Raw genomic sequence first — 22234 nt, forward strand, 5'->3', positions numbered from 1 at the left:
ACTGTCGCCTGTGTTGTAGTGGTTAAAGCTACAATCTCAACACCCTGAGGTTGTGGGTTCAAGCTCCTGCTGCTCCTTTTGACCCTGGGCAAGTCACTTAATTGCCCCAGGTACATTAGATTGTGAGCCTCCCAGGACAAAAAGGGAAAAATGCTCAAGTACCAATCTGAGCTCCCTTGGGAGAACAGTAAAGAAAATTGAATAAATAAAACCAGTTCCTGACCCAGCCTGTCACTTTGGGGCCCATCCCAAGGGCACTAGGTTTATTTATTAGATGCCTGTGTTGAACACTGCAAAGGCTTTGCTAAAATTTATGTAACATAGAAACATAGAAATAGACGGCAGATAAGGGCCATGGCCCATCCAGTCTGCCCACCCTAATGACCCTCTCCTACCTTTGCCTTGTGAATAGATCCCATGTGTCGATCCCATTTGGCCTTAAAATCAGGCATGCTGCTGGTCTCAATCACCTCCAGTGGAAGACTATTCCAGCGATCAACCACCCTTTCAGTGAAAAAGAATTTCCTGGTGTCACCTCGTAGTTTCCCGCCTCTGATTTTCCACGGCTGCCCTCTTATTGCCACGGGTCCCTTGAAAAAGAAGATATCTTCCTCCGCCTCAATGCGGCCCGTGAGATACTTGAATGTCTCGATCATGCCCCCCTCTCTCTGCGCTCCTCGAGCGAGTATAGCTGTAATTTGTCTAACCGTTCTTTGTACGGGAGATCCTTGAGTCCTGAGACCATCCGGGTGGTCATTCTCTGAACTGACTCCAGTCTCAGCACATCCTTGCGATAATGCGGCCTCCAGAACTGCACACAGTATTCCAGGTGGGGCCTCACCTGGATCTATACAATGGCATAATGACTTCCGGCTTATGGCTGACGAAACCCCTGCGTATGCAACCTATGATCTGTCTTGCTTTGGATGAAGCCTGCTCCACCTGACTGGCAGCCTTCATGTCCTCACTGACGATCACCCCCAAGTCTCGTTCTGCTACCGTTCTAGTTAGGATCTCACCATTAAGGGTATAAGTCTTGCATGGATTTTGGCTGCCTAGGTACATAACTTTGCATTTTTTGGCATTGAAGCTGAGTTGCTGGGTCCTAGACCAGCACTCTAGTAGGAGTAGGTCGTGCATCATGTTGTCGGGCATTGAATCTTCGTCCGTTGTGCATTTGCCCACTACATTACTTAGTTTGGTGTTATCGGCGAATAATGTTATTTTACCGCGAAGCCCTTCTGCCAAGTCTCTTATAAAGATGTTGAATAGGATCGGGCCCAAGACTGAGCCCTGTGGCACTCCACTGATCACTTCCGTCATTTCGGAGGGGGTGCCATTCACCACTACCCTTTGAAGCCTACCTCCAAGCCAGTTCACAACCCATTTCTGTCAATGTGTCACCTAATCCTATAGAACTCATCTTGCTCAGCAACCTGCGGTGTGGTACGCTATCGAATGCTTTGCTAAAGTCCAGGTACACGATGTCCAGGGACTTCCCAACATCCAGCTTCCCCGTTACCCAGTCAAAGAAGCTGATCAGGTTGGATTGGCATGATCTCCCCTTGAGGACCTTGGTCAGCGTGGTAGATTTAGTGAAACATTTCCTAAGATTAAACCATACCATGTTGTGGTCACTGGAGGCCAATGTGTCGCCCACCGAGACCTCTGTGACACTTTCTCCATTGGTAAGTAATAGGTCAAGTATTGCCTGATCCCTTGTTGAGACCAACTCCCTTCATAAAGTTTAATAGCCTCCTGCTGCTGCTGGAAGCAGAGGTAAGTGTATCCCAATCCACATCAGGCATGTTGAAGTCACCTAACAATACTGTGTCCCCACGCAAGGTGATATTTTCTATATCTCCGATTATTTCCATATCCAGGTCATCCTGTTGTCTTGGGGGTCTGTAAATTACGCCAAGATACAAGCATTTGTCCTTCCCTCTGGCCAAATTAACCCAAAAGGATTCCCCAGTGTACTGGACATCTGAGATTCTTGTGACCTTAATGTCATCTTTAGTATATAATGCTACACCTCCTCCCATTCTGCCCTCCCTGTCCTGGCGAAGCAAGTTGTAACCCGGTATGACCATGTGCCACCCATGGGAGTCTGTGAGCCAGGTCTCAGATATCACCACCACATCCAGGTCGGCATTCCTTATTTCTGTTTCCAATTCCAGGATCTTGTTTCCCAAACTGTGTGCGTTGACGTACATAGCCCTCCATGTTGTAAACCACATCTAATGCACTCCCTCTATCCAATTCTCTTTTAAAACAGAGAATAGTGATGTTTCTGGAATCCAGTGGATCAAAGGACCCAAGGCAAAATGGATTCACTAGAGGCAGGTCTTGTCAGACAAATCTGATCAATTTCTTTGACTGAGTAGACTGGATGGGCTATTTAGTCTTTATCTGCCATCGTGTTTCTATGGTAACTACCCCAGACATGGTTCTCAGTGAACTACGTCTCTGTGTTTCCCACTAAATCCAACTCAGCATCTCCCATCACAGCCTCTAGATCCAGAACCTTATTTCCCATACTTTGAGGATTAGTATATACAATACTTCTTTTCAGACATTGTCACCTTTTCCCATTTGTGTGGAATTATTTAGTGATTCACTTTAGTGAGGGCTTATACTCACCCTCAGGCTTTGATCACCCTGCGCCAATGATTGTGCTGCTGAAAACACTTCTTCCCTTCTTTGAAAGATGCACACCATCCCTGCTCAGCAGCCCCTGGAAAATCATCCCATGGTCCAGTGTTTTTCAACCAGTTAGTCTACATATGTGCCATGTGAGTTGAGGGTTATTTATTAGTAGAAACAGCTTAATTTGTGCTAAAACGGAATGTATCCTTTAAGAGTTTCTTGCAGTGGTTGAGGCAGCGAGCAGCGATTCATACAGCCAGCTCACATCAGCCCTGAAGCTGTCTCTCTGATGTAACTTCCTGCTTCCTCATAGGTAGGGAGCATCAGAGAGAAAACTCTGGGGTTGGTGTGAGCAGGATTTATGAATTGCTGCTCGCTGCCACTAACCACTAAAGACAAGAAAACTTTTAAAAGGTATACCAAGGGGGGGGGGGGGATGCACTAAAATCACTTTTTGTCTAATGATCGTCGCTAAACCAGGTTAAATTGGCTTAGTGTTGACTGATGTACACAATGGCTCACCACAGGCTTTTCCATGTGTTCACTGCAGCCTCTAATTCTGCCATGCAAATGACCTCATAAGTATTAAAACGAGGTCATTAATATTAAAACAAGTACTCTGATCGATGCCCTAACATCGCTTAGGCATGCACTAAATCTAGCAACGATTACTAACGGCCCAAAAATACAGACAGGTCTAGGACCTGTCGGTAACTGTGTTTTAGTGCATCTGGGCCAAGGGGAGATGCTTGGTCACGTGCTAAAGAGGGGACAGAAAGGAGAGATGCTGGACTGTTTGGGGGGGGGAAGAAAAGGTAAATACTGGACTATTTGTGTGTGTGTGTGGAGGGAGAAGGTAAAATGGTGGACAATATGTGGGTGTGTGGGGAGTGGGGGAAGAAGGTAAAATGCTGGATCATGTGTAGGGACTTGCGCCTTGACAATTTTAGCACCATGTAAGTGTGCCATCAGATGAAAAGGGTTGAAAATCTCTGGTGTAGTACTGTACAGACCTGAATGATGCTTTCTGATATAGATAAGCTTTCAGTACAGACAAAAGGTGTCTCTTCCTGTCTGCTGTGTTCTCGTCCTTTTAGGCCAATGTTGTACAATCTCTCTTGTTCAGTGTGCGATTTAGGCTGTTATGTTATCAATTATATTTTTCTTTCATATCCTTGCACATTCCTTATCTAGGTGAATACATAACTAATCATCCCAGTGCTTTGTCATTCTGTGCTGAGTCTAAGAGGTCTCCAGTGGTGATGAAAGACATCAGTCAGAACTCTTATGCTTTCCAGTTTTATAAAGGGATGTGTTATTGCTGTGAACATGCATTTCTAACATGTTTTAATGGCAACAAAGGTGGTATGAATTGATTTCAGAACAAACAATATATTTCTAATACAATAGTTTTATAATATAAGCTTAGTAGACTTTTGGACAGCAGGTGATATTTAACCAATCTGTGTCTCATCTGCCCCACTTTTCTCAATATCTCACCTGCTTCTCCATCCCTGAAGCGATACCTTTGATCCATTTGTTTGTTTCTGCTGCTGTTTCCTTTCTCCTGTGGTCAGCACGGAATTGTGGGGGATTCTTTATGTTTTAGTTCCACTTTCCTATATTTATTGTAGCTCCTCCCGCCTCTCCTCAAGTGTAACCAGCCTGAATGTATAAACAACTTACTTATCCCATATAATCTAACTAGGACTTTAAGATCTACAGCTCACAACCTTCTTACCATTCCCTCATTGAAACATATCAGTTCAATGACGACTACAATTTTCTCAGTTAGTGCCCCCTCTCATTGGAACAGTATCTCAAATTACTTATACAATTTTAAGGTGAAGCTAAAGACATTTCTCTTCCTTGATGCTTTTGTAATTTAAACTGTCCTTCTAAGGACGACTTAGATTCAAGAAAGGTTCAAGATACCTTCAGTTCCCCCTCCCTTTGTTATTCTTTCCCTTGAATGTTCTCTTTCTTTCTATCAATTGCAGTTCTAACCCGTCTTCCCTTTTGTTCCCGTTCGTCAGTGTCTTTAAAAATTGTCATTTCCCCTGGTTTGTCTTTGTTTATATTGTATTTTAATTGGCGCTTTGTTTTGGCATTTTTTGTACACCGCCTAGAAGGCTTGAGTGAGCGGTATAAGAAATTTTAAATAAACTTGAAACTTGAAGTTTGTAGTGTCTTGGCCTTCAATGTATTTTAAATAGTATGGACCCCTTCTTTTATTTGTAAATTACTTTGAAATTATGATACTGAAATTTTTGATATTGAAATTTTTTTTAAAATTCTTTATTCAATTTTTAAACTACAAAATGCACAATAATTAATACACTTACATAGAATATTAAAATTAAAGCACATTAAACTTACAAAAATTTATAAAAAGGAAAATTATTTCCCCCCACCCTTCCACCTATTAATCAATAAATAAATACCTTCAAGAACAATCAATACATACCCCTTAAACCAATTCCAAAATGTACCCCCCTCCCCCATCCCCACCCTACCACCCTGGATGTGTATGTTTAAAGGGACATCTAAAGAGATCAATCCTTACAGTATTTAGTTAACGGTTCCCAAACATCCATAAATTTTCTGTAATTTCCCTGCTGAATGGCCATAAATCGCTCCATTTTAAAAATATAACAAAGGGATTCCTACCAGAATGTGTAATTTAATCAAAATTTTAATGAAACTTGGAAAACTTGAAACTTGATGTATGGAGGAGAAGACTCGGCTGGTCTAAAAACCAGCTGGTTGAACACTGTGGTCCTGACAATTCAAATAACTTTAATGTTTGAACCATGCAGGACTCCATACGTACAGAGCCCTCCTGTTTTCCTTCATTTATTTCCAGCTTTCATTTCCTCTTGTCTATTAGGAAATTGGAAATGGTGATCTTTGAGATTTAAAAAAAATAAAAAATGAATGGATAGCAATAAGTTGATGTAAACGTTTCAAAGACTAAGGTAATGTTTTTGTCAAGGAATATAGTAATGAACATTCCAGATTCAGATCAAGTTTTGGGAACAACTATCCATTTTTCAGCAACATCAGGTCAGGGACATTCTCTTAAAAGGCGCACAGTGTTATAGAATAGTTTAGATCCATGCTCAACTTGCACGCTGGGATATATACCTGGTTTCAATTGCCATGGGGAATTCACTGCTGGCAGGGAAGTCCACAATTTGCAGGCAGTGAGTTCCCCCTGCTGCCAGCAATATGTGGCTTGCTCAGGTAGTGTTGCAGTTGAGCAGTGTGGACTCACATGAGCCCAATTGGTCCCTGGTAGTCCAGTGAAGTTGGAGCACTGTAGAATTGATTTATAATATTGATCTTTGATGTAGTTTCATAATGCTGAAAAGAGGAAAGAGGGGAAGAAAATTTTGCTGAGGGGAGGAAAGCATCACTTTATGAATCGTGAAACAATTGTTAGTAGATGTTGCCCTAGTAGCACAGATACATAAGTAAACCAGAGTTCAGTTGCTCTCACTTCACTGGTGAGTATTGATCTTGCTGGGAAATTGCAGGTCCAGAAGCAGCTGTCCCTTATTTTCCCTTGCCCAGCAGCTTTCCAGACTCCTTTCCCCCCTCCCCTCCCAGCAGCATCTCTCCTTCTCCCTCCCTCCAGGTCCAATAGCAGCTGTCCCTTTTTTCCCTTGTCCAGCAGCTTCCCAGACTCCTTTCCCTCCTCCCCTCCCAGCAGCATCTCTCCTTCTCCCTCTCCAGGTCCAATAGCAGCTGTCCCTTTTTTTCCCTTGCCCAGCAGCTTCCCAGACTCCTTTCCCTCCTCCCCTCCCAGTAGCATCTCTCCAAGTCCAGTAGCAGCTGTCCCATTTTTTTTTAATTTTTTTTTACCATGGCCAGCAGCTTCCCAGCCTCTAACAGTGTCTTTCTCCCCGCATCTCTCCTTACTTACCAGCGCAGCGATTCAGGAAGGCAGCCTCGGGTCCTTTGTTGGGTCACGCCGCCTCTGAGGAAAGAGGAAGTTGCATCATCAGAGGCGGCCACGACTCGGCAAAAGCTCCAAGGCTGCCTTCCTGAATCGCTGCACTGGTAAGTAAGGAGAGCTGCTGGGAGGGGAGAAAGCACACTGTCGGAGGCTCCCCATGATCTCTCCGGCCCTGCGCAGACTTCAGTTGTCAATCTTGCCGGACCGGCAGGAAATTGCAGATGTTGATCTCACCAGTCCTGTGCAGACTGGCAGGAATTTTCTGCAGACCAGCACCGGTCCGCGGACCGGCGGTTGAAGAACAATGACCTAAAGCTTAATCACTGCTGCTATTCCAAGAAAACCATCCCAAGAAGATCAACACTAGTACCACACCAATCTTAGACACTGTATAATCACCATGAACAAACTTTATAAAACAAACAAAAATCCCTATACACTACTGTAAAACTAAAAAATTCAAATTGTCACTGTTATTGTAATTCCCCATAGTAATGTATGGGTCTCTTTAGTTGTAAATCATTGTTTGTTTGTTTTTATATTTAAGCGATCGCCTTTAATCATGTCTTTTACATCTACCCGACTTTCTACCCACCTGGTCCATGTGCTATAGCTGAGAGCGTTCAAGCGCCGCAGCAGAGAACCGCACGCCGTGGCAAAGAACCGAAACCGGGGCAAGGCAGAGAGCCAAGGCCAGGACACCGCGGAAACCACCGCGAGAGACCCAGAGCAGCATTGCTCTCCACCCGGACGCAGTAGTAGAGCAGAGAGACCTGAACTGAGGCTGAGAGGAGCGACTGTACTCCCAGGCGCCATGACAAGGAGCCAAACAGGGAGCATTGCGGAGGCCACTGCCACTTTCGGCAGCAATGATCTTCATTGAAGAACCATCACGGAAAAGAGGGAGAAGACTACATCTCGTATTTTTTACTTTAATTTACGTTATTTAATTTACTTTATCTACTCTACTATATCCAATTTACTTTATTTAATTTCAATTTTACTCTATTTAATTTCAATTGAATTACTTCATTTGAATTTGAGGTGGAAGGCTAAGAAACTCAATTCTGATCCTTCCTACCTCTCCCTCTTCCATCGACAGACCGAGACGGGACTCGGGCGCAGGAGGGCTCTCCACCTTTACCCACCAATACAATAGTCGCCACACCTAACACCACCATGAGAACCATACTACCAAAATATTCACAAGCAATCCTACTAATAACACTGCTCCTAACCAACTGGAAAGCAACTGCAAACAACATCTTTCCAATACCAACTATAGAAAATTCCAAGGGAATTACCCAACCAACCTGGCATCTCACAATAGACAGAAACTCAAACCATCAGACTCACACACACCCAACCCGCTCCACAATCAACAAGAAGAAAACTGACAAACCCACACTAGACCAAGAAAACCCCCCACCAAAGATCACTCATATACCCGAAAACAACTCGCAACACACCAACAGACTACACCACTCTCAAATGTGCATATGTGAACATCAGAGCCATAGGCCCCAAAACAGAACGCATAAAAAACTGGATAGAAGAAGACAACCTAGACTGCCTTTTCCTCACAGAAACCTGGCTTACTTCTGACTCGGACCCCAGAATAACTGAAGTTTGCCCAAAGAGCCACAAGTTAACAATAGTCCGCAGAGAAAATAAAAGAGGGGGAGGAATTGCCATCAAAGCCAGAAACACCATAAACCTAAAAATACAAGGCAAAACAACCAACCCATACATGGATTTACTAGCCTGTCAACTTTCAAGCACATCACTCAAAGGAACTCTAACATGCATACTCTGCTACATAACTCCAAATAACTGGAACACAGCAAAATCAATATTTGAAGAATTCATATATCGAAACTCACTAACAACAACCTACAACCTAATCCTAGGAGACCTCAACCTTCACCTTGAGAACCAATCCTGCAAACATGTAGAAACCTTACTATCATACCTCGAGGCCTTAACATATAAAATCCTAGATCCTCAAACCACACACGAAAAAGGACACCAACTCGACATTGCAGCCTACATGTCCCAACAACCCACACAACCAGAGATCCAAACATCAAATGGAAAATGGAACCGTTCTCTATGGTCTGATCACTACATATACTCCTTCGAAATCAATTGGACCAATAACAAAAGCATTCCCATTAATCAAAAAATAATTTACAACTCACGCAAACATATCAATCCCACCATATTCTGGACAAAAGCAGACACCATAATCCAATACTACACACCCAAAGACTTCATTTCACAATGAAACCATCTAAGTACTGCAACACTGGATGAACTAGCCCCCGAAAAACCCAAAACCAAAATCCACAGAAAATCAGACAAGTGGTTCGACAACGAACTACTCCAACTCAACAGGCAATGCAGACAACTAGAAAGAAAATGGAGAAAAAGCAGCCAAGAATCCACAAAAACAGCATGGAAAATAACAAACCAAAAATGCAAGCAAAAACTGAAAGAGAAAAGAAAAACATACAAAGCAAATAGAAGGACCCCAAGACACAAAAAACTATTCTAGCTACTAAAAAAACTCAGATACCACACCTTACCTAGCCAACAGCAACTCCCCCCTCCCTCAGCCACCCTCTTAGCCACATACTTCAAAAGCAAGATCGCAAACATCAGAGCCACGTTCGACGGAATTCCCACTCACACAGAAAAGACCTCATTTCCCCCCACAGAAAAAGAATCAGTTGCAGCAGACAGAACCTGATCCCATTTCGCACCCATACAATGGTCAGACTTCAACAAACTATATAATAAATACAGCCACGCAGCCTGTGACTTTAACCACTGCCCCCCATACCTATTGAAAGCCTCAAGTACACTATTCCGCTCCATGCTCCTATAATGGATACAATCTCTACTCTTAGATGGACATTTCCCACAAGACTTCAGCGAAATCATCATAACTCCGATACTAAAAGACCCCAAAGGAACAATCTCAGACAAGGTACTCGCATGGCTTAAAGGCTTCTTACAATCCAGAACCTACAGTGTTAAAACAAATAAAGAAAAATCAGAACCATGGTCCAACCCCTGCGGAGTTCCTCAGGGATCACCTCTCTCTCCCACATTATTTAATATATACATAGCCTCCCTCAGCTAGACAAACATGGCATATCCTCATACAGCTATGCAGATGACATCACCATTCTCCTCCCCTTCGACCACCCAGAATCCACCATGACAGGCACAATACACAGAACTCTCGAAACAGTAGCAACATGGATGATAAATCGCAAACTAAAACTTAACTGACAAAACAAAATTCATCTTCCTAGAAAACAGCAATACTCCAACCTTAACAAACCTAGTACTAAACTCAATATCATACCCCATTCAACCCACACTAAAACTTCTTGGAGTTCTGATCGACAGAGGCTGCATGATGCAACCACAGATCAATATAGTAATAAAAACATCATTCATGACTATGAGAAACCTAAGACAAATCCGAAAATTCTTCGACAGGAAACAATTCCAACTTTTGGTACAATCTCTTATCCTTGGACTAATTGACTACTGCAACATACTATACCTCCCCTGCCCAGCAACCATGAAAAAGCAATTACAAACAATACAAAATACAGCCCTAAGACTCATCTACTCATTGAAAAAATATGATCACATCACAGAAGCATACCACGACTCACACTGGCTCCCAATACATGCAAGAAAACACTTCAAATTTTACTGCCTACTATACAAAGCTATTAATGGAGAAAGCCCAACCTACTGGAACAACCGACTAACCCAATCCACCTCAACCAGGTACAGGAGAACCCACTCACTATTCACACACCCACCAACAAAAATGTCAAAAGAGGAAAACTTTATGATAACCTAATGGCCACCAAAGCAGCTAAACTAGACAGACAAATCACCAATCTGCTAACTACGACCGCAAACTACAAAACCTTCAAAAAAGAAACTAAAACCCTACTCTTCAAAAAACACATAAAACCTGTTTAACATGACCAGTTCCTTCCCTAACTCCACCTACCACACACTCCACCCATATCTAATCTAAAATGTTTCTAATTACCCAACATGTTACTCCTTAAGTTCTCGACAATTCTTATGTAATTCTTAAGTTCTCGACAATACTTATGTAATTCTTATATAAAGCTTACAACAATTCTTATGTAATGTTACAACCCTTGTAACCTTCTGACAACTCTTGTGTAATCCGCCTTGAACCACAAGGTAATGGCAGAATAGAAATCACTAATATAATGTAATGTAATGTAATCTTGAACCTTTTCTGGATAAGAACAATATAGAAATTTTGATTAGATGTTCAGAGTGATTTAAACAGGCAGGAGAGGCTCCAGCCCACTAAAATTGTTCCTGACCACCCACCTGCCGATATTCAGCAGCACTTAACTGAGTGCTGCTGTTGAATATTGGATCTGACCACCAATAAAAAAAAATGGGCCACTCCGGGGCAGTACAAGGGGTGGCACTGTATGCGGGTTCTGGCAACATTCAGTGTCAGCACCTGCATAGCTATGTAAGTGGGTGAATAAATCTACCCCCTTAGCTATGTGGGTCCTGGCTAATATTTAAATGTTTGTGCCCTCTGATTCCCTCCCCTGACTGATCCCTCCTCTCCAGCATAGGTTTCATTCCTTTCCCTCCCCTGGGTCTAAAAAGGGCCCCTTGGGCCAACCTGGGTCCCTGGTGGTCCAGTGGTGATAGGAGTGAGCCTCATTCACTCCTGTCGCTAGCAGCTATCCCAGTCAAATGGCTGCTATAACCTCTAGCAGCAGTCTTGTGAAGCTGTTGCTGGAGTTCATAGTAACCATTTTGATGGCAGAGATGGCATGGGCAGGAGCAACTGTGGGTTGTTCTTGCCCCAACTACACCACTAGACCACCAAAGACTAAGCTAGATCCAGCAGAAGGCCTACCAGCTGATCTGGAGAAGGAGGGGGTCAAGCCTTACTCTGTTCAATGGGAGGAAATGTAGATGTTGATCCTTACCCTGTTTAGTGAGCAGTAGGGTGGGCGGGTGCTGAGCCTTATCCTGTTTGGTGGGTGTGGGAGGGAGGGAGAGAGAGATGAATGAAGTGGATGGGTAGAGCATGCTCCTGTTCTCTGGAGGAGCATTATGGGGACAAAGCATTAAATTTTGCTTTCAGCCAAAATGCACCAGCATTTTTGGCCAAAACTAGAGCATGACCAAATACCAATTTTAGGCCAGGTTTGGTGCCAAAAACTGAAATTTGGTCAACCTCCAGGAGAGAATGATTCCAAATGGGAGAAAACGAAAAACTAATCAATATTAAAGAAAAATACTGTTAACTGGCAAAACTCATAGTCATGCCAAAGGCTCAAAAGAGGCTCTAATGGAGCCTCCTCTAATCAATGCACCCCAGAGCTCTTAGAAGATGAAAAAGTCAGTAGAGGTGGTTAACCCCCCCCCCCACACACACACATACAACATTTTTATAACAAATCAAAATATTTAGAAGAAAACTTTATATAGTATTGAGTTCCAACCTGAAGGACCTTGGGTCTAATGAGCAGAAATTGTCTTCATCAGGCTTGCGTTGTTCCCGTAGCATCAGGAATTATATTGTTATATAAAAGTCTGGTCTGAGAGAGAAAAAAACTCTTCAAGACCATATCACATTCAGATGTCTCTTCAAAGGTTGCAATTAAAGTAGCAGTCTGAACATTTTCCATAGATGTCACTGTGTCCTAGCAGAAGCGTTCAAGTTATCCAAAAGTTCCAATAAAGAATTTAGTTGTCTATCATCTACATTACATCCTGAGTGAGATGGAACAAATATAAGCCCAAATTATAATAAGGGACATCAAAATCTTCAATATTCCAACAGTGTGCCTTGGAAAATTAATAAAACTTAATTTTCTCAATCTTGAAATATTTTTCAGTACTTTTAGTTTTCTATTAATATCTTTTCTTTTTTTTTTTTATCTTTATTGATTTTTAAACTTTGACAGTGCAATACAATTAATTGAACAAAAAATACTGCATAAAACGCACTATTAATTACACAAGTAATACATAAAACAATAATTTTCTCCTACCCTCCTCCCAATTATTAATACAATAAAACATATTATGTGACTACAATATTATAATTAAGTAATTTTAATCCTCAAAATATACTTCCCTCCCCCCACCAACCCACCCTGGATGTGTAAGGAAATCTAAGAAAAGGAGAAATACATGACCATTACTGTGAGGTAACAAATGCAGTCAATAGGCTCCACACTTTATTAAATATCTTTTCAGTAGAGCAGTGTCAAAAGACTCCAATCTAGCCAGTCTCAAATCCATATTCAGTTAACCTTTTAGTATGAAAAGCTATAAATTCAGAGATTTGTGCAACTTGATTAGCTTGTGCTTGGAACTGACCAATGCTGTGTTATGTTATCTAGCTCTTGTATTCCGCCAGCTCCCACCACCAACCCTGACTGGTTAATTTTATAGCAGGCAAAGATAGGACTGCTATTTACGTGGTCCGATTTGGCAACTAAACTTAGCCACTCAGTGCTGAAAATTGCTGGTAATTGCACGATATAGCCGATTAACCTTTAGCAAATATTCAGCAGAAATAACTGGATATCTCACACTAAATATTCACATTTAACCAGTTAAGCACTATATAACCAGTTAAGCACTTAACCAGTTAAGCACCAGTTCTGGCCAGTTAAATAGCTCTAAATATCTGTCGGAATGTTTTCTTCATTGAAGATTGTATCTGTTTCACTAAGCTAGAGTCCCTTCCACCAACTAATAATCTAAATGTTCTACCAACATCCCTGCACGCTTTGGTCAGCATTTGTGCACTTGAAATCAGTTTCTCCATCATTGCCTCATCAGGTTTAAAAAAAAAGGTTTGGACAAGTTCCTTGAGGAAAAGACATGGGGGAAGCCACCGCTTGCCCTGGGATTGCTAGCATGAAATGTTGCTACTATTTGGGTTTCTGCCAGGTACTTGTGACCTGGATTGGCCACTATGGAAACAGGATACTGGGCTAGATTGGCCACTAGTCTGATGTAGTATGGCTATTCATGTTTATCTGCTGAACCAGCTACTTCCCAATGCTACAACATAGAATATAGTAGGACAAGGAGGTTGCCTTTTTTGAGGTTTAAGCTGATCTCATGGTTCATAGCAGAGTCTGGAGCTCCCTCTTCTGGCTTGCTCACTGAAATTTGGACTGGAGTTGATCTCCAGTATACAAAGGAATCCAGTGGAGTGGGAGAGCTCATGGTTACGAGGGCCTTGCCTTTTCTCATTCCCATCTCAGATGAAATAGGGGGCAAAAAACAAACCACAGGTAAACATGCAGCCCTCACAACCAGCTAAGTGCAACCACCATCTTGCTTTGTCTCCCTTCGATCTATCAGATAATATTGAACTAAAATATTGCTAAAATGTTTCAGATACTGTATGCTTTGACAATAGTATACTGACAAATTCCAGGGCTACACCACATATTAGATTGATGATGATGTCACCTAAATATTTGTGCTCTCTGTTTCCATCTGCTGGTTGGGGGAGGGAGGGGTTGGTAGTTATCTACTCATCTGGACTGATCTAGCATGACTTATGAAAAAGAAATGATCAGGCAAGAATAAACTGCACCTTTTCCTGAAGTCAGTTTTAGGTTAATAGAGTATAGAATGTAGTATTTCAGTCCTCCATAGACCTATGTTATTTCAGACCGAATTAACCCTCCCTGATATTCAGGACAGGTTATAAGAGAGTAAGGACATGCTCAGTATATTTTTGTCCAATTCCAGATATTGAGGTTCCCAAGAGTTTTTCTTCATATCCAGAAAGGGATAATTAGGGCTTAATTTCTTGGGGTATGGCATGAATCACAGTTCTGGGTCCACACAAAAAAACAAGGAAACAAAACCCCACAAAAAACAAAGTCCAAAAAAGTGGGGATGGAACAGTGCACAACCACTGGGGATAAAAAAACTCAAAATAAAATCACAATGGCAAGATTCTTCCCACAAATTTTTATTGACTTGACCAGACATGGACTGTGCTTTGGCTTAAAAGCCTATCTAAGAGGTACATTTTGTGTCAGTTGGAGCATAGTCTCATGAACTGGAAGGAAATCAATGCCTCATTACTTCAAAGAGTAACAACAAACAGTGCTTGTTCCTGTGTGCAGCATATTACTTTTTGAAGTTTTGAGGCATTGATTTCTTCCAGTTCATGAGACTATGCCCTAATTGACACAAAGGGCTCCTTTTACAAAGGCACGCTAGGGCCTTAACGTGTGCAATAGCGCCTGTTAAATTCCCAAGCGCGCTAGCCACTATCGCCTCCTTTATAGGAGGCGGTAGATTTTTGGCTACCACACGAATTTTGTGCATGCACTAAAAACCCTAGCGTACCTTCATAAAAGGAGCCCAAAATGTACCCCTGAGGTAGGCTTTTTAAGCCAAAACACGGTCCGTGTCAGGTCAAGTCAATATAAATTTTGGGGAAGAATCTCTTGCCAATATGATTATGTTTTTACATCTCCGGTGGTTGTGCACTGTTCCATCCCCACTTTTTTTGGACTCTGGACCACAGATCTGCCATTGCTATTCAAATACCAGAACCAGTGGGCATTTTTGTTGTAGCCCCTCCCTTCCAAACAGGTGGAAGAAGGTGAGAGGGGGTTAAGCTTAGAGCAGAGCAGAGACCAGGCACTCTACTCTCTATACCAGCCCCCCTTCTGTTATTCCTGCCTGGCCCACCTGCTCCCTCTCCAGTTTCACAGTTCCACTTCCTTTTTGTCTATAAATTAAGCCCTGGGGATAATGAAGGTCATGAATGTGATAATGAGGTTGGCATGCTATTCCATGACTCAGGGAGTTGGAATACAAACCCACATAAAGAGGAATTATATTATTCAAAATGTGTAGGACCTCTGAGAGATGAATTATTAAACATAGAATGTGGTTATTTTTGTTTGCCAACATCATCAAATCTTTCTATCAGAACGTCCTGACCTTGGATGTACCAAGACCAAAGGTTCCTGAATCTTTCATTATTTGACCAACCTTTTTCTCTTTTGCATTCTACTTCTCACTTCCCTTTGCATTTGCAATTACTTATCTCTGTGTGCTTTTTACTTGCATTCCTTATTCTTCCTTTTTTTTTTTTCATTCATTCTCAGTTAGCTCCTTGCAGAATTGACGTCGGGGAGAGGAATGCTGGTCGGCCCGACGCAGGAAAGACGCAGAGAAGGAGAGCTTGTGGCAGCAGCGGCTTTGGGGCATGTTACCCAATGGTAGTGACTTGGGGGGCTGTTCCCCGATGGGGCGGCAATGGTTTGGGGAAGGGAAAAAGAAAGAAAGGGGGCAGGCAGGGAGAGAAGGAAAGAAGGAAAAAAAAGAAAAAGAAAGGGGGCATGAAGAGAGAAAAAAAAGAAAGGGAGGCAGGGAGAAAGAAAGGGCAGGGAAAGAGGAAGAAAAAGTTAGGGGAGGGAATGAGGTGTGTAGGAGAGGAAGCATACAGGCTGAAAGAAGGGAAGAAAGATTGGATGCACAGTCAGAAGAAAGTGCAACCAGGGACTCATGAAATCACCAGCCAATAAGGTAGAAAAAATGATTTTATTTTAAATTTAGTGATCAAAATGTGTCTGAATTTATATCTTGTCACCACCTGGTCTCTGGCCAAGCAGTTTTCCAACGCTAGGCAGTGACACACTTCTAACACCTGGCATGAACCCCTTTAAAGTAGGGTTACCTTCAAGCAGGATACCCTTGGAACAGCTGAAGTGTGTTTCATACAAAAACAGTCCAGTAGTCAGAATGGCATAAATAGAAACTGAGTATTTTATTTAGGCGCACAGCCTAAGCCACACAAATTAATACTGTTTCAGTGGTAGAAAAAAAAAGGTTGCACAAAATAAAGATTCTTCATAAATCAAAATATAATGTTCCCTGCTCCGGGCTTTATTCAAATGCCACATAGTCCCCAGCACTTCTCTTCACCAGAGCTTGTTCTTTAAACAGGCATTCTGCCCTCAAAGTCCAAGACACTTTCAATTCAAATAGTGTTGCTAAAGATAGTTATAGGTAGTAATTCTTTAGGTTAGCAGTGCAGGTAATCAGCATAGCAAACAGCCCAGTCCTTAAGCTAACTTTACCCAGCTCCTAAGGCACACAGAGATAATGGGGCTTCACAGTTTGCTTAAGGAGATTAATCAATAGTTGCAAGCAGGTACGGAGGTTTGTAATAGGACACCAGAGTCTTCCAGCTGTCTCCTCACTCAGAGCTTGAATGAGCCGAGCTACGGCTGGAGCCACATACATAAACTGTTATGCTTTACACAGGCATACAATCAGGGATTAACTTCTGTCCTACCAATTCACAGTTCCTAACATAAGGTAGAACAGATAAGTTGGAAAGATACCTTCTTATCACACTATCCAAGGCTAGGAACTCTCCATTCCTTCAGGTTGGAATTCAGTGAGATTATCACTGTACTCTATCACCATAGGTTCAGGCATACACAGATCTATTGGAAGGTTCCTAACCTGGTCCTCTTCCATGATCCAGTCATTTCCTGCCAGTGGTTCTGACTGCTCTCCAGTCAGCACAGACTCCCACAGGGCTGCTTCCTCCGTCCTGGGGCTCCTCCCCGATCTGGTTCCCGTTCCTCTGCCTGCTTCCCCTCCTGCTCTCTTTAGCTCATTACAGAGTCTCCGTTTAAGCTGAGGGAAGAAACCACTCCCCTTTTGCTGCAGGGGAGAAAGTTTTCTTCCCTTGGCTTGAACTGTTCTCACAGCACCCTGCTGTGCTGTCTTCTGCTTCACAGAACCTGCAAACCAATAAGGCCAACCTTTATTGTTTGACCTCAGGCCATTATCAGAGCAGTCCCAGCTTTCTGGACCTGCTTTCCTTTCTCCCTCTGAGTCCACAGGATAGTCAGCTGACTTACTCCCCTGGGCTCTGACTTGGTTCGCCCTCCTGCATCTGGGCTTGTAACTCTTATCAAATCTCTCTATGACAAGCCTCGGGGTTGCAGGATTGTCACATTCTGCTGTCTATATTTTGCACTATGGCCCCCCTTTTACTAAACCACAATAGCGGTTTCTATCGCAGGGAGCCTATGAGCGTCAAGAGCAGCTATTGTGCTTTAGTAAAAAGGGAGGGCGGGGGGTATTTGTCTATTTTTGTTTGGTTGTTACTGAGGTGACAGTGCATAGAGTCATCTGCCTTGACCTCTTTGAAAAAACCCCAGAATAGGAATGATAATTAACATTTTCTGAGCATACAGTGTGCTTTGTGTTTTTTTTTAAATTTTATTGTTGATAGATCATTTTGACTTGGTCATTTTAAAAGTAGCTCGCAAACCCAAAAAGTGTGGGCACCCCTGAGCTAGAGCATTGAAGCTGCGTGTTTCTGCCGTAAAGGTCATCTCTGATGCAACCGGAAGTTGCATCAGAGACGACCTTTACGGCAGCCATATGCAACCACAACGCTCCAGCTGCTGTAAGAAGGCAGTTTAGACATCGCCGGCCACAGGAAAGGGAGGTTTGTCGGACCGGGCCTGTTGTCCGGGCCGTTGGGGGGGGGGAGAAAGAGCCACTAAGGTAAGGGGCAGTGAGGGAGAAAGGGAGAAAAGGTGGGGTGGAGAGGAAAACAGGGTAAACAGAGGGGGGAGAAGGACGCTGAAAGGACATGGGCAAGACAAAGGGGGGAGAAGGACGCTGAAAGGACATGGGGAAGACAGAGGGGGGAGAAGGATGCTGAAAGGACATGGGGAAGACAGAGGGGGTAGAAGGACGCTGAAAGGACATGGGGAAGACAGAGGGGGGAGAAGGACGCTGAAAGCACATGGGGAAGACAGAGTGGGAAGAAGATGCTGAATGGAAATGGGGAACAGAGAGTGGGGAGAAGATGCTGAAGGGAAATGAGGAACAGAGAGTGAGGAGAAGATGCTGTAGGAAAATGGGGAAGAGAGAGTGGGGAGAAGACGCTGAAGGGAAATGGGGAAGAGAGAGTTGGGAGAAGAAGCTGGCAGGGAAGAAGACAGAGATGCCAGACTATGGGAGGAGCTGAGGGAAGAAGATGGGTGCCAGACCAATTTGGAAGAAGTGAGAAAGGGAGAGTCACAGTAACAGAGCAAATGGAAGATGCAGAGAGAAGAGAGACAGTGGATGGAAGGAAGAGAGTAACAAGAAGATGAGGAAAGCAGAAACCAGAGAAGACAAAGGTAGAACAAAAATTTTCTATTTATTTATTGCTTTAGGAGACATGTGTCACTGTTTCTGTGGTGTTGATGCCCTCCTTCATCAGGACCCCCTGACCATTTCGGGCCCTAGGTACGGGCCTACTTGGCCTATTGGTTAATCCTTCCCTGCTTTTGAGGACATGTCCGGGGATCCGGACAGCTTTTCAAAACCTGGCACTTTGTCCAGGTGTTGAAAAGCCTCCTCAAATTGTGTTGGGCAGGGAGGAATTTTGCGCATGCGAAGATTTCCTCCCTGCCTGACTAGAGCAGTTAGCGGGGGTGGGACTAGGGCGGGACTGGGGGCAGGATTAGGGCGGGGATGGCTGGAACTGGGTGGGCCTAGAGATGGGTCTTGGGAGGTCCAGATTTTTCAATTGGAAAATCTGGCAACCCTAGGTCTAACCTAGTAGTTTGTGAAAGCAGAAGAAGCAGATTTGGAAGGAATATGAACAGGTACAACTTCAGGAGGAATTAGGCCAGACTCAGAGCCACAGGAACAAGATGTAGGGAATTTGATGTACCAGTACTGTAAAGGAGTTTATGTGATGCAGGTAAACAGGACTGTGCCCTCTGCTGGTTCAATACGTACTAAGTAGGCAGAACCAGAGTCAACAGACGGATCCCTAGTAAATCTGCCAATTCCTAAAGCCTGACTTTCAAACTTGGGCTGTGGCATCACTGATGTATGTGTGAAATTCTCAGAAATAAGATGTCTTCACGCTGCAGATAGTTGAGCTTTATAAAGTTTGATCCAAACACCTGGCTCTAGCTTGACTCATCCTTGCAAATGATGATTCTAGAGCAAGCAGAGGTAGGATTAATCCACAATGGCTTGTGGCCTACTCTATGTATTTCCATTGTTGCTCAGCTTGAAAATGATTGCTCTTTAGGATCTCAACTGCTTATCCCACAAATGCTTGTTTCTACCCTATATGATATATTCTCATTTGTTCCCCATTTTTACTCCTTTAAAGTCTTCGACCACAGTGCAGCACACCATTGACCGCTTTGTCCGGGAGGCTGACCCTGCTATGAGGAGAGGTGTTGGAGAACCGTCTTCTATTTTGGGTGTGAAACATCATTATCACCTCCGTATCCCATAAACCCTCTGTGTCCAGCAACCGCCAGGGCTCTGGAAAGAGAGACACGCAAACCCGGAAGTGGCGATACAGGGTCTTCCAGTGAAGGCACAACATCTGTGGCTGAGGAATCAGACCAAGGGACTGGAAATAAAACCCGTCCCAACGGAGGTATCTTTGATTAACATCTGGCAACTCCTTCAGTGTCTGGACACTACGGTATTAAAATCAACAGAGGAAGTAACAACAATAGCTGTCAGATAATTTAACTAAGACAGTTGAAGCGGTAAAAATGGATCTCACTGATAGGGTCAAGCAAACACAGGAAGATATCCTGCACTTACAACAATTTAAGGTAGCTATGATAAAATGGAGAATTACAATCGACGACTAAATCTCTGTCTGCTGAATTTTCCATCAATCATAGGAATATTACCTAGAGACCTTTTCAAGCGATATTTGATTGAGAATTTAAAATTTTCTTCTAATGCTTTTCCTCCAGTAAATAAAATATATTATTTGCCAAATAAAAAAACTTCCCAAAGAGAAGGTCAAAAAGAAAATGAAAGCGATATACAGATAAATGTTGATAACATTTCTGCTCTTTTGGAACAAACTATCCCCCCCTTTTACTAAACTGCAATAGCAGTTTTTAGTGCAGGGAGCTGCGATAAATGCTCTACACTGCTTCTGACGCTCATAGAGTTCCTATGAGTGTCGGGAGCAGCGCACGGCATTCAGCATAGCTCCCTGTGCTAAAAACCGCTTATGTGATTTAGTAAAAGAGGGGTATAACTGATACAACTGAGAGAGCAATGCTCTTGGTTATTGCTTGTATTTGAGCAGGATATGAATATAATGTTAAGATTGTATTTCAAGAACTCTCAAAGTTTGTTTGAACATTCCACGCTACCGATCCAGGGTTATCAATGGCTTCCCTTATGTCTTTCTCAATAACAGACTATAGAGTTTTCCTCCAGGAACTTGTCCAAACCTTTCTTAAAACCAGCTATGCTATCCGCTCTTACGACAACCTCTGGTAATGCTTAACTATTCTCTGAGTGAAAACAAATTTCCTCCTATTGGTTTTAAAAGTATTTCCCTGTAACTTCATCGAGTGTCCCCTAGTCTTATAATTTTTGACGGATTGAAAAATCGATCCACTTGTACCTATTCTACTCCACTCAGGATTTTATATACTTCAATCATGTCTCTCCTCAGTCGTCTCTTTTCCAAGCTGAAGAGCCCTAACCGTTTTAATCTTTCCTAATACAAGAGGAGTTCCATCCCCTTTATCATCTTAGTTGCTCTTCTTTGAACCTTTTCTAGCACCACTATATCATTCTTGAGATAAGGAGATCAGAATTTAATGCAATACTCCAGATGAAGTTGCACCAAGGAGTGATTTAGGGGCATTATAACATTCTTAGTTTTGTTAACCATCCCTTTTTTAAATAATTCCTAGCATCCTGTTTGCTTTTTTGGCCGCCAATGCACATTGAGTGGAAGGTTTCATCGTATTGTTTATGATGATACCCAGATCCTTTTCTTGGGCGCTAACCCCCAAGGTGGCCCCTAGCATCCGGTAACTGTGATTCAGGTTATTTTTCCCATTGTGCATCACTTTGAATTTGTCCACATTAAATTTCATCTACCATTTGGACGCCCAGTCTTTCAATTTCCTAAGGTCCGCCTGCAATTGTTCACAATCCGCATGCGTTTTAACAACTTTGAACAGTTTAGTGTCATCTTCAAATTTAATCACCACATTCGTCATTCCAATTTCCTTAATGATTTTACTTTAATATTCTCCTATATTAATTTTTTTTTTGTTCACTCCCTCTAAATTGAGGTCTAAGGCAGGGTAAAAATTTTTGGTTATAATTATCCTCAATGTATTTGTCTCTAAGTTTTATGTAACAAGAATTTGTCTTGTGAATTGTTTTTGAAAAATTTAATAAACTTGAATCTGAGACGTTAGATCATCTATTATATTATTGTCCCTTGATACTTCAATTTTGAAGATCCATTTGGGATCAGGTAAACAAAGTGCTGGAAAATCCAGTAGCACTAACATATGACACTGCACTATTTGGCACTTTAATGAGAGCTAAAAGTCAAATATCATCTCACAATAACAAACTTCTCTTTATTATGACAGGGGTTGCCATACAGCTTATTTTAAGGAATTGGAAAAACTGGGATCGATTAAACTATACCTTTTGGTGGGAGTCTCTGTGTGACGTCTTTAAAATGGAACGTATTATGGCTATGAC

At 42.6% G+C, this 22234-nt stretch overlaps 1 long non-coding RNA gene across 1 annotated transcript in view; it reads right to left on the reverse strand.

The window, feature by feature from the left end:
• The window catches only part of LOC117355707, a 42763-nt gene extending 25451 nt beyond the window's left edge, over positions 1 to 17312 (reverse strand). The window contains exons 1-2 of the long non-coding RNA XR_004538437.1: positions 17180 to 17312; positions 12157 to 12252 (exon numbers count right to left, since the gene is read on the reverse strand). This is a non-coding gene — a long non-coding RNA (uncharacterized LOC117355707). The remainder of the gene's footprint in view (positions 1 to 12156; positions 12253 to 17179) is intronic.
• Between the last annotated feature and the right edge of the window lie 4922 nt (positions 17313 to 22234).

This window comes from Geotrypetes seraphini, chromosome 2, assembly GCF_902459505.1.
Source record: "Geotrypetes seraphini chromosome 2, aGeoSer1.1, whole genome shotgun sequence".
Classification (NCBI taxonomy): Eukaryota; Metazoa; Chordata; class Amphibia; order Gymnophiona; family Dermophiidae; genus Geotrypetes; species Geotrypetes seraphini.